Source organism: Callithrix jacchus, chromosome 21 (assembly GCF_049354715.1).
Source record: "Callithrix jacchus isolate 240 chromosome 21, calJac240_pri, whole genome shotgun sequence".
NCBI lineage: Eukaryota > Metazoa > Chordata > Mammalia > Primates > Cebidae > Callithrix > Callithrix jacchus.
This window is the reverse complement of record NC_133522.1, coordinates 24,937,720-24,956,898: the sequence shown is the minus strand read 5'-3', so window position 1 is coordinate 24,956,898 and position 19,179 is coordinate 24,937,720. Positions and strand designations below refer to the sequence as shown.

General features: G+C 37.0%; 1 long non-coding RNA gene across 3 annotated transcripts in view; it reads right to left on the bottom strand.

Moving 5' to 3' along the window:
- LOC144580648 (uncharacterized) overlaps positions 1-19,179 on the bottom strand; it is a 438,055-nt gene that overhangs the window by 292,097 nt on the left and 126,779 nt on the right. The window lies entirely within an intron of this gene.

Sequence of the window (19,179 nt, the reverse complement as noted above, 5' to 3'; positions counted from 1 at the left end):
TAATTCCATTAGTTTGAGAAAAGTATAAAGAAATGCAAGTACTCTTGCTTTCCCACACTCTTGAAAAATAGGTCCGTAAACATTTAGCCACTGACCTCTGGTGTAACCCAGCATCATATTTGGAAGAGCCTGAATTTTACTGGTGTAGTTTGATCTACCCAGGACTAGGAAAATTCTTAGAAACTTCTGTTCATGGAATAGAATTTGTCTTTCTTCCAATTCTCTCTAATATCTCAAGCTCTTTTGATGTGGTCACATTAAAGACCGAAGAAGAAACAATGAAAACCTTAGGGGAGCAAATACTAGACTGTTTCTTCTCCAAATAAGTCCATTCACTATTGTACATCCTTTTTGTGACCTCGCTTGTACTGAGCATTTATCACCCAAAGCTTGTTCAGATTTGAGAGCCACTTTGTTACCACAGATTAGTCTTTCTTTAACAGAAATCATATTAGCAATTTAATCTCATCTCAAAGACATCTTTTAAAGGTTTTGTTAAAGGATTTGTTTGCAGCCTGCTCACTGGAGGTGGCTCTTAAGGATTAGCAATCACCATTCAGGAACTGAGTCAGTAAATCAGACTTCTCTCTGCTCAGAAGCAAGTGTAAGCATCAGCTGGGGACAGGTAAGTTAAATGATATCCTTCCCCTAGCCACTGCTTCACTTACTGATCTTCTTTGAATATTTGCCCACAACATTTTCCCTGGATGCCTCTGAAAGATTTTAAATAATGAAGCTTTTCTGTGAGCCATCTGGCAGCTTCTTGGAAAGCAGCAGTGCAAGATGTCCCTACTCATAGAGATCAATTAGATTCCCAGAGGAACCTTTCAAAACTGATCATTTACAACAAGATGCTCACTGTGGGCCAAACTTGCTTTTAGGTAGCACTAGCTCAACTCATATGCTATGGGAAATTGACACTTCAGTGGTCATAAGCCTAATTCTCAGGCATAAAGAAGGGGTAAGGGAACAGGCTACAATAACACTGAATTCTTATGTATAGGGAGAGAAGCAAAACAATGTCTCCCAAATAAGGTAAACATCCAGATACAATGTACTATTCAGTCAATAAGAATTTATAGAACACCTAGTATGTAGCAGATACTATTAGGCACTAGCAATATGGGGAATGAAAAAGGCACAGTCTTTGTATGTCTTAGAAAGTAGAGAGACCAAGAAGCAAATATAATGTAGTTGAGTTTGAATGTTATTGAAATAAAGAAACTAAAACATAAAAAAAGATGAAGACCTGAACTAATCCCAGAGAAGTAAACAGAGCAGAGAGTACAAACTTGAGAAATACAAACAATTGTTATTTTTTTGAAGACTAATTGAATACGGGAGAAAAACTTTCAGGTTTGGGGAACTGAATAGCGAATTGGTAGAAAGGTTGATCAAGAGACTCCTGGAGAAGAGAGAATGACCGGGGAGCCATCAATGTGTAGTGATGGGTTAAAATCATGGAAATGGATAATAGTCCATTATGCTGTAAGAGAAGGAAAAGATCAAGAACAGATAGTGAAAAACACCAAATCTGAGGAGATAACAGAATAAGAGAATCTGCTGAAGGAGACAAGAATGACAGTTAGTGAGCAAAGAGACCAAAACACAGTGGCTTCTGGGATGCCAAGAAAGGTTTCAAAACAAGGAGCAGTCAATTGTATCAAATGTCTCCGGAAAGTTAAGACGAGAACTGAAAATATCTTCCTCGGATTTGAAAATTAGGAACATGTATTGAACTTGGCAGGGTGCTCAACAGAGCCTTGGAAGCAGCATTGCATGCTAGGCATATTGGTGTTTGAGGAGCCATTTAATCTACCTTCCAACATACCCTTAACTGAAGGACTTAATAAATCATATTGGCTGAGACTAGAATATTTACTTAATGGTTATTCTCAACTTTTACACAAGAAAATTCAGGCCAGCTATAAGAGATGGAGTTTCTGTCAACTTGCCCAAAATATTTTGAATCCAATAAGCTTGGATATCAATAGTGCTCCTGGTGTGCAGGGTCTTCAGAAGACCCTGTTTCTGGGCATTAACCCCTCATTTGCTCTATCATGGAGAAGCCTAGGGTATCCCTGAGCCAACTTTAAGAGCAAATACATATATTATACCCAGCTACATCATCCAACACAGGACGGGCTTCTCTGTCAACTCTTCATCTCATAATCATCTGCTCTTCTATCACCTCCTCACTGTTCACCAATGCCCATATCAGTACTGATACCACTGAAGTTTTAGATAATATTTCACAGCACAGCAACTAATATCTTCTAAAGGACAATAATTACATTTTAATTTCCTGAAAATTATAAATATGATTATACTGAGTACATTTGTTACAACACTGAATCACTTTTTAAATTTAAACTAACATTTTAAAGTAGCATCCAAACTGTCCTAAGTATGGAAATATAGGAAAATTATTTTCTCTTTTTCATGATAAGACCTTTTTTCTCTAAATTACAAATATAAATGCCAACTGACTCAGTCTGTGAACTTTTGGAAAGTAAAAAAGAAAAATAAGATTAATTTCCTAGGGGCAAGCCAAATATATCCTTTATAACAATAGTCGCTTTTCTTACTTGTAATAAATGTTACAGCCTATGAGCCCTCTCTGCCCATTTCTTTTTTTTATTATTTACTTCATATTTATTTGGAAAATGAGAATTTTCTCAAGTTAATATTGATTATCAGAATCCATGATTTTCATCAAAATTCAAAGTATAGAATTTCTGATCTTTTCTGAATCCCAAATGGCTTGTTAATTTAGAAAAGACAGTTCCCTAAACTATGGCCTCACAATATCAAACTACATACTCAAAAAAGACATTGAGAAATACTAAGGAAATTAAAACAAAAACTTAGGGAACAGAGTAAACTTGATTGGGAAGCCTCAGAGACATTAGGGATAGGTTCATCACTGTGCTATTTTTATTTCACGACCTGGCCTTGATTACTTCAGATTCAATAAGTTTAGAATACCTGACACCCATAATGAAGCTGGGGGAAGAAATATTTTATAGCATATAGTTCATCTCAGTGGCCACTTTTTGTGCAACTATGTACCTTCCGCCTGCTTTTGAAAAAATCTCCCTTTTCCCTTATTTCCTTTTAGTGGGGGTGATTTTATCCTTAACATAGAAGGGCCTTGTGTAGTTTTGTCTTTAGAGGCAAAACTGAAAGCACAAGCTGAAGAGTCCTGAGGGGAGGAAAAATATCCATGGGACAGCGTAGTGTCAGCCAGAGCAGACAAAGAAACCAGGTTGAGTCCCCCAACCTTGCAACAAAACAGAAGGAATACACTGAGCCACTCTGGACCAAGAGAGGGCCATCAAGTTTGCTTTGAAACATCATGTGCATTTCCCTCTACACATAGAATGAATTGAATTCTATTATCAAAGGCTTGTTGTAAAGTAAACTTGCCTTTGTTGTACAGCTCTCTCCTTGTATTTATTTCCAGCAATTTTAAACAAAAATAGCATCTTAGACTCCTGCTTTCTCACTAATTTCCACTGAGAAGATCTTAACTTTGGTTTTGCAATCTTCCTTCTTTGTATCCCTCTGGCTTCCAACACTGGATGCCTATTCCTACCAAGTGTCTGATGAAAACAGATGAGCATCTGAATTTCTTCTGATACCTCTAAAAGCTGGCTCTACACACAGACATTGAACAAATGCTTTTGAAGATAATGTTATTGGTAGGGGGTTGGGAGAATAACCATGATACCAGGATATATTAACAGTAGTGTCACTTACCAAGAGCTAGGAAGCACCTTCCACTTCTTTTTTTGGCAATGGCCTGACCCTAATAGAATAGTGTGCCCAGTGTTTGTCTTTGCAGTTTACATGAACATGAAGAAATTTGAGATGGGATACAGAAACGCAAAAAACATAAAATATAATGAGAAAAATAGAAAGCTATCATTTGGAGAAAGAATAAAGGCACTGAGATCATTTACTTTGGAAAAGAAAAGCCCATGAGGAAATTTTATGAAAAATGTTACAGCAAGTAAAAAAATAAACCAAATTATTCTTCATCTTAACCAAGGAAACAATAAGAGGAAATGTGCTAAAATTAGAAAAAGGGAGGCAGGGCTTGGTTAGGCAGAAGAAAAAACTCTTGGCCTTGATGTTGAAACTGTGCAGTATACTGCCAAAAAAAAAAAGTTGTAAAATTTCTTGGAAACATCAATAACAATCTGTACTAATTGATGAAGACATTTCCCTCTGAAGAAAAAGCTTAAATCAGTATTTTTTGAAGTTCCAGTCCTGAGGCATATTCAGTTTAAAAAAGAAAAAAAAAAACTACCTAAAAGGTAAGGTCAAACAGAAATTCCTAAGTCCAAAACACTTTCTTCATAAATAATATTTAGGTCTCCAACACCTCTTAAGTTTTATCTGATTGGATTTCAGAACATATTTGCACTAAGAGATTATTTTTATTATTTTTACAATGTGGCTTTGCCTCCATTTCTTGCACCATCATCTCTTTTAATATCTTGGACCCTTTAGTGCTTTGTGGTTATTGAAGAGAAGATAAAAACATTCTGGTTTACAGAATATGAGCAATACAAATGGACTCTCTCAACAAGATGTATAAAAGAGGTTAAAAAAAAAGACCTCCAATTTCTATTACTCATGGTCCCATCACAATGGATTTTTTTCATAACATTGTAACAACCTACCCTGTGTGGTTTCCTAGTGCCTGGTGAACAAAACAGGGAGGAGAATAAAGGTAAAGATACAAAGGAAGCAAGAGCAAGATCAGGAAACATGTTAAGAAGAGTGAGAAGTTTCAATTCTGTCTTGATGGAGGGAGGGAGCATTAAAAATTTTTAAGAAGAGTTGCATAATCCAACGTTTATTAAAATTATTCTGAAACTGTGAAGAACAGACTGATGTGAAACTAGATATAAGACATGGTTACAGCTTAAACATGGTGGTGGAAGTCAGGGTGAAGCATTTCAAGTAGACTCCAGAGATATCTAAGAGGCACAGTTGATGAAGCATAATGATAGATTACAGAGTTGGTGAATAAGAGAGAAAAATCCAAGACAATTATCAACTATCTGATTTAATTCATAACTTGAAACCTAATCCCCAGTGTTTCATAATTGGGGTGAAGCCTTTGAGGGGTTAAGGTCATAAGGACACAGCCCTTATGAATTGGATTAGTGCACTCATAAAAGAAACTCCAGATAATTTCCTGGCCCCTTCAGCCACATGAAAACAGTGAGAAAATAGCTCTCTAAGGTACAGGAAGTATATCCTCACCAGACACTGAATATGCTGGTTCCTTGATCTTTGAGTTCTCAGCCTCTAGAACTATAATAAATCAATGTATCTTGTTTATAAACCATCTAGTCTTTGATATTTTTGTTATGCCAGTCCAAACAGACTAAGAAATTAATACAAAGAAAGATTGGAAGGATGGTATATTAGGTTGTTCTTGCATTGCTATAAAGAAATATCTGAGACTAGGTAATTTACAAGAAAAGAGGTTTAATTAGCTCACAGTTCTGCAGGCTACAGAGGAAGCATAATGCCAGCATCTGTTGCTGGGGCGGCCTCAGGAAGCTTTCAATCATAGCATAAGGTAAAAGTGGAGCAGGCGTGTCATTGCAGGAGCAGAGGCATGAGAGAGAGAGTGAGAAGAGAAAAGGTGTTGACACATTTTTAAAAGGCCACATCTCAGCCAGGCGCGGTGGCTCACACCTGTAATCCCAGCACTTTGGGAGACTGAGTAGGATGGATCACGAGGTCAAGAGATCGAGACCATCCTGGTCAACGTGGAGAAACCCCGTCTCTACTAAAAATACAAAAAATTAGCTGGGCATGGTGGCGTGTACCTGTAATCCCAACTACTCAGGAGGCTGAGGCAGGATAATTGCTTGAACCGAGGAGGTGGAGGTTGCAGTGAGCCGAGATCACGCCATTGCATTCCAGCCTGGGCAACAAGAGCGAAACTCCGTCTCAAAAAAAAAAAAAAAAAAGGCCAGATCTCATGTGAATTCAGAGCAAGAATTCACTTATCAGCAAGGAGATGTAATCCCCATGTGTCAAGGGAGGGACCTGGTGGGAGGTGACTGGGTCATGGGGGCAGTTTCCCCCATGCTGTTCTCATGATAGTGAGGGAGCTCTCACAAGATCTGATGGTTTAAAAGTGGCAGTTTCCCGTGTTCGTGCTCTCTCTCTCCCTCTCTCTCTCATTCTCCTGCTGCCATGTAGGATGTTCCTTGCTTCACCTTCCACCTTGACTGTAAGTCTCCCGAGGCCTCCACAGCCATGTAGAACTGTGAGTTAACTAAACATCTTTTCTTCATAAATTATCAAGTCTCAGGTAGCATCATTACAGCAATGTGAAAACAGACTAATACAGAAAATTGGTACTGGCAAAGTGGGGCACTGCTGTAAAGGTAAACTAAAAATGTGGAAATGACTTTGGAACTGGGTAACAAGCAGAGGTTGGAACAGCTTGGAGGGCTCAGAAGAAAACAGGAAGATGTGGGAATGTTTGGAACTTCCTAGAGATCTGTTGATTGGTTTTGACCAAAATGCTGATAGTGATATGGATAATGAAGTCCAGGCTGAGGTGGTCTCAGATGGAGATGAGAAACTTATTGGGAACTGGAATAAAGGTCATTCTTGCTACTGGTATTTTGCTTCTGTCCTAGAGATCTGTGGAACTTTGAACTTGAGAGCTGATTTAGGGTAACCAGCAGAAGAAACTTCTAAGCAGCAAAGCATTCAAGATGTGACCTGGCTGATTTGTAAAGCATTAGATCATATGAATTCACAAAGAGATTATCAGAAACTGTAACTTTTATTCAAAAAAGAAGCAGAGCATAAAAGTTTGGAAAATGTACAGCCTGATCATGGGGTAGAAAAGAAAAACCATTTTCTGGGGAGAAATTCAAGCTGGCTGTAAAAATTTGCCTAACTATCAAAGAGTCAAATATTACTAGCCAAGACAATGGGGAAAATGTCTTCAGAGCATGTCAGAGATCTTCATGGCAGCCCCTCTCATCAAGCCCAGAGGCCTAAGAGGAAAAAAAAATGGTCTCATGGCCTGGGCCTACAGCCCTGCTGCTCTGTACAGCCTTTGGACTTGGTGCCCTGTATCCCTGCTGCTCCAGCTCCAGCTATGGCTAAAAGGGGCCAAGGTATAGCTTAGGCCATTGCTTCAGGGTTACAAGCCCCAGGCCTTGGCAGCTTCTACATGGTGTTGGGCCTCCAGGTGTGCAGAAGATAAGAGCCGAGCTTTGTGGAGAACCTCTGCCTAAATTTCAGAGTATGTATGAAAATGCCTGCATGTCTAGGCAGAAGTCTGCTGCAGGGGCAGAGCCCTAATGGAGAAACTCTGCTAAGCAGTGCAGAAGGAAAATGTGGAGTTGGAATCCCCACACAGAGTCCCCACTGAGGCACTGCCTAGTGGTGCTGTGAGAAAAGGGCCATCATTCTTCTGAACCCAGAATGGTAGATACATTAAGAGCTTGCACCGTATGCTTGGAAAAGCTGCAGGCACTGAACACCAGCCTGTGAAAGCAGCCATGGGGGCTGGACCCTGCAGAGCCACAGGAGTGGAGCTGCCCAAGGTCATGGAAGCTCACCCCTTGCATCATCGTGACCTGGATGTAAGACATGGAGTCAAAGGAGATTTTGGAGCTTTAAGATTTAACGAGTGCCCTGTTGGGTTTCAGATTTGCATAGGGCCTATTAGCCTCTTTGTTTTGGCCAATTTCTCCCATTTGAAATTTACCCAGTGTCTGCACCCTCATTGTATCTTGGAAGTAACTAACTTGCTTTTGATTTTGCAGGCTCATAGGTGGAAGGAACTTGCCTTGTTTTCAGATGAGATTTTAGACTTAAACTTCTGAGTTAAAGCTGGAAGGAGTTAAGACTTCAGGGAACTGTTGGGAAGGCATGATTGGTTTTGAAATGAAAAAAGGACATGAGATTTGGGAGAGGCCATGGGCAGCATAATATGGTTGGCTCTGGGTCCCCACCTAAATGTCATCTCAAACTGTAATCCCCATGTGTCGAGGGAGGGACCTGGTGGGAGGTGATGGGATCATGGGGGCAGTTTCTCCCAAGCTGTTCTCACGATAGTGAGGGAGTTCTCACAAGATTTGATGGTTTAAAAGTGGCAGTTTCCTCTACTCACTTTCTCTCCTGCTGCTATGTAAGATGTCCCTGGTTCCCTTTCACCTTCTGTAAGTTTTCCGAGGCCTCCCCAACCATGTGGAACTGTGAGTCAATTAAACCTCTTTTCTTCATAAATTACCCAGTCTTAGGTAGAATCTTTATAGCAGTGAGAGAATGGACAACTACCTTGCTTTAAATAATCAATTTTCTTAAATAGAAAATAAGAACACTCTAAAAACATAATTATTTATGTCCCTCATATGTTGACTATTTTCAGATGCATATAATCTCTTCTTTAGGTTCAAGTTTTTATCTGGTATCATTTCTCCTCAACCTGAAAAAAATTACTTTAGAACCCTTTTGTAGGGCAGTTCTTTTGGCAATATATTAGCATGAGTTGCATTTATCCTAAACTCTGTATTTTTCTTCATTTTTTAAGGATTTTTTTGTCAATAGTAAGTAATTTTTCATTGAGTACTTAAAAGATGTTGTCCCATTATCTTCTGGCATTCATTATTTCAGATGAAAAGGCAGCTATCAACCTTATCATGGTAACTTATATGTAAAGTGTCTTATTTTTCTGAATACCTTGAATTCTTTCTATAAACCTGTGGTTGTCAGCATTTTGACCATGAAGTATGTAAAAATATTTTTTCTTGTAATTATCTTGCTATGTTGGTCATCCTTCTTGGATTTGTAGGTTTACACTTTTCTTAATTTTTTTTTTTTTTTTTGAGACATAGTATTGCTGTCACATAGGCTGGAATGCAGTAACACAATCATGACTCACGGCAGCATTGGCCTCCCAGATGCAAATGACCCTCCCAACTCAGCCTTCTGTGTAGTTGGTACTACAGGTGTGCATCACCAAGTGCCTGCTAGAGATGGGTTTTCCCTATGCTCCCCAGCTGGACTCAAACTCCGAGGCTCCAGCAGTCCTCTTGCCAGGGCCTCCCAGAGTGCTGAGATTACAGACACAAGCCACTGTACCTGGCCTTTCTTAAAATTTTTAAAGACATATAATCATTATTTCTTTAAATATTATTCTCTCATTTTCTCTCTTTTCTATCCAATATTCCTATCATATGAATGTGAGACTACTTGAAACTTCCCACAGCTCACTGAGACTCTGTTCAATTTCTTCAATTTATTTCTCTTTGTGCTTTATGTTGAGTAGTTTATTTTGACATGTTATTAAATTTACTTGTAATGTCTTCTGCAATATCCAAGCTAATGCAAATCTATCAATTTTTTTTCATTTTAAATATATCTTATTTTTCAGTTCTAAATCAGATTTCAATTTTGCTGTTTTATATGTTTAAATATCTCTTGAAATTATCTGTTTGTTTAACCTATGAATTTTTAAATATAGCTATAAGTTATTTTAAAGTCTGTCTGCTAAATCCAACTCTGGAGTGTGTGTGTGTGTGTGTGCACGCACGCGCACGTGCACACATGTGTGGTCTTTTGTTATTCAAAATCATAACATAATGCTGCCTTACAGTCTCATAGTCTTGCAATATTGAGATCTCATGGTCTCTTAGTCTTAAAGACACTCAGTATTGAAGTTTGATGGTGCTCTGCCCTTAAGTCCTCCTAGAGAGAGAGCCTTGCCTTATATTCCAAGTGACTAAAGATTTGAACGGAATCCAACCATAGCTGCCACCTACCTATACCAATGCAGATTTTAATAGATCAAAGATATCAGTCCTGTGGCAACACAGGAAATTGGATTCTAGGCTGAAAGAAAACAGAAGTCTTATTAGACTTTCAGTGTTTAAATTCTAAGGCCCCAACCAGAGTAATCATGCCACTAAACAACTTAACTATTGATTTATACACACACGTGTATATATTAAAGTTATATACACACACACACACACACACACACACACACACACACACCCTTATATAAGAATATGTATACTTAAAGTACATGTATATACTTATATAAGTATGTTTCAAAATGAGATCGGTTTCTCTCCAACCAATGAAATACTTTAAGACCTTAGACCACAGTAATTTGTGACTGTGAGGCTGTAAGACCATGAGAAGCAAGATAGTGAGACTTCAAAATTGTGATATTTCAAGAGCATAAATCTGTTTCTCTTTTCAGACTTTTTTCCAGTCTGTACTTGGGAAAATTTACATAAGAAAAAATTACTGTCCAAAGAGGACTGACTTTGCATTTGGGGCTCTTCCAGTTTTAGGCCTGGCATGCTGTCCTTATACTTCATCAAAAGTTGACTGGTTTCTCTCCAACCAATGAAAGACTTGCTCCTGTGCCTACCCAGCCCACAATCTCTGCAATTGCCCCAAAGTATGGAAGTATTTGCCAGTTCTGCCTAACATAGGAAAATAGAAAGTGACCATTCTTCTGAAATCTTTGGACTTCTATAGACTCCTTTATTCTTCTTGATATTCACAGCTCTTAGATGGCTTTAAAGACGTGTTTGTGTGTATGTATGCGTAGTGTGTGTGTGTGTCGTGTAGCTAGGATTTCTTGTTGATATAATGGGACCACAGGCTTTCTACTTCTTTCTACATTCTAACCAGAGGCAGTACCATCATCCCTACAATATTTCTATTTTTTTCTCTCTCTCTCTTTCATTTTATTCTCAAACACTACCAGTTTGGTCTTAATCTCCATCTATTTTTTACAATTTCTTCCTTGAATTATTTGATACCTTCTCTGAGTTCTTACAAGCTCCTTTCATTTGTAATTTTCTTAACATACAAAACTTTTCCCTTAACTAGTCTGCTTTTCCTTGGGTTTTTCTCCTTATACTGTATGTCATTTGTGCCCTTTTTAGAAATGTGTCTCGAACTGGTCTATTACTTCTCATAACTCTGTTTTAATAAGTTCAACATTGTTATTTAAAATTATTGTGGGAAAAGACAGAATGAAGTTGAAGCACTTGAGAATTCTGAGTTTTAATGAGGGTATTGTCTTAATCATTCTTTAACAAAATCAATTTTTTCGTTTTGATTTGGTTTGTTTGTTTTTTTTTTTTCTATTTTATTTTGGTCTGAAAAATGTCTCTGTAGTTTTCTCTGCTTAAGAAATTGTAGATGTTCCTCAATCCACAAGTTCTCTTGGTTGTTATCTGGAAATACTCCATCTTTACTTTCCTCCTCCCCCTAGCACTTTCCCTTAACTAGGAGCTAGATCTCAGACACAAGAACAATTTGCTATCATGTTTTCCCCCTTCACTTTAGATCTTTGTTATATTCTCTGGTTGCCCATCCATCTTTCTGGTTCGCTTCACTTTAATCAAATAATAGTTGGCTAGCCCTTTCAAGACTATAACATTTACTTTTACAATTTCCTGCTAAAGATCAAAGGAGATAGGTCAGTACTAAGCATGGTCTCTCTCATCCCAGTCCACATTCCATATACTTGGCAGGTTTATGACAAATTCAGGATATGGGAACATAGCCATTTCCTCTTTCATTGAAAGTGAAGAGAAACTTCACCCCTTCCCCACTTTTCTACCCGCTGCCACATACATCAGCTTTTGACTAAATTTATTTCTTTAGCAGTTTCTGAGTGAATGAAATGGAGACAAAATGTCTTTTCTCCACAGTCTTTAACTAGAAGCTGTTTCTTCAAATACACATTTAACATGTAACTGAAAACTGAAAAGCCAAGAATGTGATACAATTAGGTTGTGCTTCCCGCAGATATGCTTTTATACTTCTCACTCAAACTATTTAATCTGGAAAAATTCTTGAGACTGATATATCATCCAACATTACTCTGCAGTTAAATTACAGTTGAGAACTAGGAATCCATTTCTTTCCAGAAATAATTCACAAAAGGATATGAAGACTGGGTGGTTGTGAGCAGCTTCACGTAGCCAGCATGTCAATATTGCAACCGTCAGTACCACCACACTCAGGGGCTTATAAAACTGGTGCAATCAAAGGAGGTCAGCTGAAAGTAATCAAAGTGTTGCACAGTTGGGTATTCTAACTCTATATCCAAATTTAGCGTTCCATAGAGTTATATGTATCCCATAACTGGCCTGATTTTTATTTTTGTTGCATCCTTGTCTGGGTTTGATAACAGAATAATGCTGGCCTGGTAGAATGAGTTTCAGAGAATTCCTGCCTCTTCAATTTTTCTGGAGTTGTTTGATTAGAACTGGTATTAGCTCCTCTTTAAATGTTTGTTAGAATTCAGCAGTAAAGCAATCAAGTTTGGGCTTTTCTTTGATTGGAGACTTTTTATTACTGATTCAATTTTACTGCTCATTATTGGCCCATTCAGACTTGCTATTTATTCATGATTCAACCTTGATAGGTTGTATGCATCCAGCAATTTGTGCATTTCTTCTAGGGTTATTCAACTTGTTGGCATATAATTGTTTGTTATAGACTCCTATGGTCCGTTTTATTTCTGTAGTTGTAATGTCATCTTTTTTACCTCTTATTTATTTCTTCCTTTTTCTTTTTTTTTTGTGGGACGGGAGAATCACAAGGAATCAGGTGTTCAGAGGAATGTATTGAGTAGAGGTGAGGAACTAGGATGTTGAAAAGTAAAAAAAGGAGAGAAGGAGAGGAAGATAGAGGAAGAAAAAGAGGGAGAGAGAACAGGAATATTGCTTCATTCTAAAAATGGGTATTAATAATGGCCAATCAATATTTTGTGTATTTAAAATGGAGAACTCTATAAATATTTATTGAGTTTACTTGTTCCAGATCTGAGTTGAAGTCCTGGATATCCTTATTAATTTTCTGTCCCGTTGAGTCTAAATCTTGCTATGGGTCTTACGTATCTGGGTATTAAGATCTCTTATTGTTGCATTGATCCTTTTACCACAGTATCTTTGTTGCTTTGAAATCTATTTTATCAAATGTGAGAATTGCAACTCCTGCTTTTTCTTTATTTATTTATTTATGTTTGCTCTCCATTTGGTTGGTAAATTTTTCTCCAACGCTTTGTTTTGAGTCTTTGTGTATCTTTGGATATACCGTTAGGTTTTGGCTGTATCTTTTGATTGGGGGATTTAGTCGATTTAAATTTAGGGTTACTGCCATTTGATGTTAACTGGCTATTTTATCCATTCATTGATGTAAATTCTTTTTTATGTTGATGCTCTTTACTTTTTGGTATATTTTTAGAAAGGCTCATACTGGTTGTTCCTTTCTATGTATAATGCTTCTTTCAGAAGTCCTTGTAAAGCAGGCCTGGTGGTAATAAAAATCTCTGAGTACTTGCTTGTTCATAAAAGATTTTATTTTTCCTTCAATTGTGAATCTTAGTTTGGCAGGATATGAGATTCTAGGCTGAAAGTTCTGTTCTTTAAGTATGTTGAATATTGGCCCCCACTCTCTTCTGGCTTGTAGGGTTTCCACTGAGAGATCTGCTGTAAGTCTAATAGGCTTCCCTTTATGGGTAACCTGGCCTTTCTCTCTGGCTGCCCTTAGTATTTTCTCCTTCGTTTCGATCCTGGTGAATCTAACGATTATGTGCCTTGGGGTTGCTCTTCTTGAGGAATATCTTTGTGGTGTTCTCTGTATTACCTGGGGTTGAATAGTGTCCTGCTTTGCTAGACTGGGAAAATTTTCCTGGATAATATCCTGAAGAGTATTTTCCAGCTTGGATTCATTCTCTCCATCACATTCAGGTACACCAATCAAACGTAGATGGGGTCTTTTCACAGTCCCATATTTCTTGGAGACTTTGCTCATTCCTTTTCATCCTTTTTTCTCTATTCTTGTCTTGTCATTTTATTTCATTAAGTTGGTCTTCGACCTCTGATATCCTTTCTTCTGCTTGATCCATTCTGCTATTTAAACTTGTGCATATTTCACTAAGTTCTCATGTTGTATTCTTCAACTCCATTAGTTCATTTATATTCCTCTCTATATTGTCTATTCTTTTCAGCATTTCGTCAAACCTTTTTTCAAAGTTCTTAGTTTCTTTACATTGGGTTAGAACAAGTTCTTTTAATTCCCAGAAGTTTCTTATCATCCACCTTCTGAAGCCTACTTCAGATAATAGAACACAGTCCTTTTCCATCAGGGCTTGTTCCGTTGCTGATGAGGAACTGCAATCCCCTGTAGAGGGAGAGGGGTTCTGATTTTGGGTATGCTCGGACCTTCTTAGGCTGGTTTTTTTTCCCTTTATTATACATTTATCCATCTGTCGTCTTTACAATTACTGCCTTTCTAATTAGGTTTCTGAGTTGACGTCCAATTTATTGATTCCCAGTGCTGGGATTCAAGCAACCCCCTGTGCCGGCCAAAATAGCAGCGATAAGACTGATGGTGCTCTTCTGCCAAGGAATCTCTGGTCTGGCTTCCTGCTTGAGTCCACAACAAGCGGCTCTATCTTCCCGGAGCTCCAAACACCGGTCAGTAAGGGAACCAGTCCCGTTTACTCTGCATGCAGAGCTGCCGCGCCAAGGCACCGGCAAAACCGCTGCGCCGGCCACAAGAGTAGCGCTGGCGACCCGTGGGGCTCCTCCACTAGAAATCTGCTGGTCTGTGAGCGACGAAAATTCGTCAGAAAATGTGGCGTCCTCTCGTTCTCTGAGCTTTCACTGGGAGCTACAATCCTGATCTGTTAGTGATCAGCCATCTTGGATCTCTCTCCTTTTTCTTATTTCTTCCTTTTTCATATTTAGTCCAGCTAAATGTCAATTTATCTTTTCTCACATTTAGTCCAGCTAAATGTCAATTTATCTTTTCAAAAAATAAACTTTTAATTTTGTTGGTTTTTTAAATTTTTTGTTTCTATTTCATTTATTTCTGCTCTGATCTTTATTATTTCCACCATTCTATTAATTGTGGGTTTCATTAGTTCTTGCCTTTCTGTTTCTTAAAGTGTAATTTTAGCTTATTTAAGATCTTTCTTTTTTAACATAAACTTTTTTTCTTTTTTCTTCTTTTTATCTTTAGATTCAGGAGAACAAGTGCATTTCTGTTACATGGATATATTATGTAGAGGTGAAATCTGGGATTTTCGAGTACTTTTACCTGAAAATTTGAATTGTACACAATAGGTAATTTCTCATTTATCATCCCATTCTATCTTTTGTAGTTTCCAATGTTTGTTATTCCACTCTGTCTGTGTCTACCCTTGTTTAGCTCCTACTTATAAGTGAGAACATGCATGTAAATGATGTTGCATGTAAATAATGGCTTCCAGTTTCACCCATGTTACCGTAAAAGACACATTTTCATTGTTTTTTATGGCTGAGTAGTATTCCATAGTATATATATGCCACAGTTTCTTTATCCAATCATCTGCTGATGCACACTTAGATTGATTGCAGGACTTTGCTATTATAAATAGTGCTGCAAAAACATATGAATGGAGCCATGTTTTTTATATAATGATTTATTTTCCTTTGGATAGATATCCAGTAGTGGGATTGCCAGATCAAATGGCAGTTCTATTTTTAACTTTTTGAACAATCGGTATCCTGTTTTCCATAGAGCTGGTACATTCCCAGAGTGTATAAGCTTTCTCTTTTTTCCAAATCCTTGCCAATATCTGTTGTTTTTTTACTTTTAAGTAATAGCCATTCTAACTGATAAAAGATGGTATCTCACAGTGGTTTTAATTTGTATTTCTCTGATGATCAGTGATGTTGAGTCTTCTGTCATATGCTTTTTGGCCGCTTGTATGTCTTCTTTTGAAAAATGTCTGTCTCCTTTGCCTAATTTTTAATGAAGTTAGTTGTGTGATTTTTTTTTTCTTATTAGGTTGAGTTTCTTGTAGATTCTGGATATTTAGTACTTTGTCAAATGCACAGTTTGCAAATATTTTCTCCCATTCTGTAGGTGGTTTACTCTGTTGATTATTTCTTTTGCTGTGTGAGAGCTTTGTAGTGGGTGTTTACTGCTATAAACTTCCTTATTAGAGCTTCTTTTACTGTATTCCATAGGTCTTGATATGCTGTGCTTCCATTTTCAATTGTCTCACAAATTTTTTTAATTTTATTTTTGATATCTTCATTGACCTATTGGTTAAGAAGCATGTTGTTTAATTACAAGGTATTTGTAAAGTTTCTAAATTTCCTCCTTTTCAATAGCAGTTTCTAGTTTTAAACTAGATCAGAAAAAGTACTTGACATGACTTAAAACATTTTAAATTTGTTAAAACTTATTTTGTGGTCTAATAGATGATGTATCCTGGAGAATGTTCCATGTGCATTTGAGAAAAATGTTTATGCTGCAGCTGTTGAATGGAGTGTTCTGCAAATGTCTATTATGTCCACTTAGTATAGAATGCAAATTAAATTTAATGTTTTTTTTGTTGGTTTTCTGTCTGGATAATCTGTCCATTGTTCTAAGTGAGGTATTGAAGTCTGCTGCTATATTATATTGCAGCTAATTTATTCCTTTAGATTTATTAATATTTGCTTTGTATATTTATGTTCTTTGATGTTGAGTGATTGTATATTTATGACGGTTATATTCTCTTACTGGATTGACTGCTTTATCATTATGTAATGACCTTCTTTGCTTCTTTTAACGGTTTTTAACGTCTATTTTATCTAGTATAAGTAAAGGTCCTCCTGCACTCTTGATTTCTATGTGTGTGAAATATTTTTCATCCCTTTACTTTCAGTCTATGTGTATTCTTACCAGTGAACTAAGTCTCTTATAGGCAGTATACACTTGGGCCTGATTATTCTATTCATTTAGCCTTTCCATGTCTTTTAATTGGAGATTTTAATCCATTTATTTTCATTTTGATTTTTTTTCTGTTTTATAGATCCTTTCTTCCTCTCTTACTATCTTTTTCTGTGGTTAAATTATTTTCTCTAGTAGTATGTTGATTTCTTGCTTTTAATTTTTGTATACATATTACAGATTTTTCTTATGTTGAAATTATGAAGCTTATAAAAAACTTGTTATCAATATAACAGGCCATTTTAAGTAGATAACAGCTTAAATTTGATCACAAGAAACAATAACAACCAAAAAATACTACATTTTAACCCAACTTCTTCCCCATTTTGAATTTTTGATATTATTTACATCATTTTACATTTCATATTCCTTAACAAATTACTGTAATTATTTACAATAGTTTTGAATTTTAGCTTTCATACTAAAGCTACAAGTGATTTATACACTAATGTTAAAATATTATACTATTCTGAATTTGACTGTATATTTACTTTTATGAATAAGTTTCATATCTTCAAATGTTTTTATGTTATTCAGTGACCCCACACCCTTTTTCCAGCTTGAAAATTCCTTTTAACATTTCTTATAAGTCAGGTCTAGCAATGAATTCTCTCAGCTTTTCTTTGGGAAAAATCTTTGTCTTTTCTTCATTTCTAAAGAACAGCTCTGCTGGATAAAGTATTCTTTGTTGACTCCCTTTTCCTTCAGCACTTTGAATATATCATCATACTCTCTGCAGGCTTATAGAGTTTGCTAAGAAATCTGCTGATAGTTGTCTCAGCCTTCTTTTGTATGCGATATGTTTCTCATCTCTTGCTGCTTTTAGAATTTGTTATTTGTCTTTAATTTTTGATAGTTTGATTATTATATGTCTAAATATAGTCCTCTTTGAATTAATTTTGACAGGGAATTCCATGCTTTGTGGACCTGGATATTGGTATCTTTCCCAGATTAGGGAAATTTTAGCCATTATTTTATTAAATATGCTTTCTGACCCTTTATCTCTTTGTTCTCCTTCTGGATTCCAGTGTTTGAAAGGTTTTGTTTCTTGATAAAATTCCATAATTCCCATTGGCTTTTGTCATTCTTTTTCATTCTTTTATTTTCTTAATTCCTCTTACTGAAAAATTTCCTTGTTCTATCTTCCAACTGATGGATTCTTTCTTCCACTAGAATAATTCTGCTATTAAAAATTTCTATTGAATTTTTCAGTTTAATCATTGTAATCTTTGTCTCTAGTAATTCTATCTGGTTCTTTTTTTACTGTTTCTATTTTCTTATCAATATTCTAACTTTTGTTTGTTATTTTCCAAATTTTAGTAAATTTTCTATCTGTATATTTTGTAATTCACTGTTTCTTTATGAGTATTATTCTAAATCATTTGTTAGTCATTTTATAGATCTCCATTTCTTTACGTTTCATCGTTGAGCTTTATTAGTTTCTTTTTGAAGTGTCATAATTTCCTGATTCTTTGTAATATTTGTGTCCTTATGTTGTTGCATGTGCATTTGAAGAGACAGCCCCTTCTCCTGGTCCTTAAAAAGTTCTTTCAAAGGGATAATGTTTTACTATTTAGCCTGTGATTCTGGAAGTGCCAGCTGATGATGACCTCAGTGAAACAGAGCTTGTTATGAGATCTCTAGATGGCTGGGCCACTGCCTTTGCTCTGATATCAGGTGGAGCTACTGGCTGGTATTGTGATGGCTCTGGTCAGGCTGGACACAAGATATACTCCCTGCTTAAGAATTTCCACTATTTGGAATCTGCAGTTGGGCATGGCTGCAGGTTGGACTCTAAAGTTACATGGAGTCACCACTCTGGGCAGGTGGGACCTGAGGCCATGTTCCTTAGAAATGTGTGATTGAAGATTGTCCCGCTGTCTGGGTGGAGCTGTAGGGTGAGGTTTTGGCTTAGAAAAGTGGCTGTTTGACCTTTCAGATCAAGCAGGACTAGCTGCTACATTTCTCCAAAAAACAGGTGAAAATCTTTCTACCTGGGCAGGATTGTTGGGTCGATTTTTTAACTGCTCAGAGCCACTGCTTGCCTTTCTGGGTTTAGGCTGGTGTAGAGCCACTTAACATTTCTGAGATCTGCAGAGGTGAGAATCTCCCTGACTATCCTGGGTTATAAGGCAGGTTGTTTGGCTATGTGGAACTGCTGTCTGCCTTCCTGGATAAAGCCAATGTAGCCCTTTGCTTTGCTGAGTTCCATTGAAGTGGGAGTCTCCCTAATTGGGCAGGGTAGTTAGGGAAGGTTCTTAAGCTGGCTAGGAAGAATAAATCTAGTGGCTCAAGCTAGAATCCACCATCCATCTAAAGTCAAACAGCTCAGCTTTGCCAGTGTGCTGTAAGTTTAGCTGATATGTCTTACTGAGT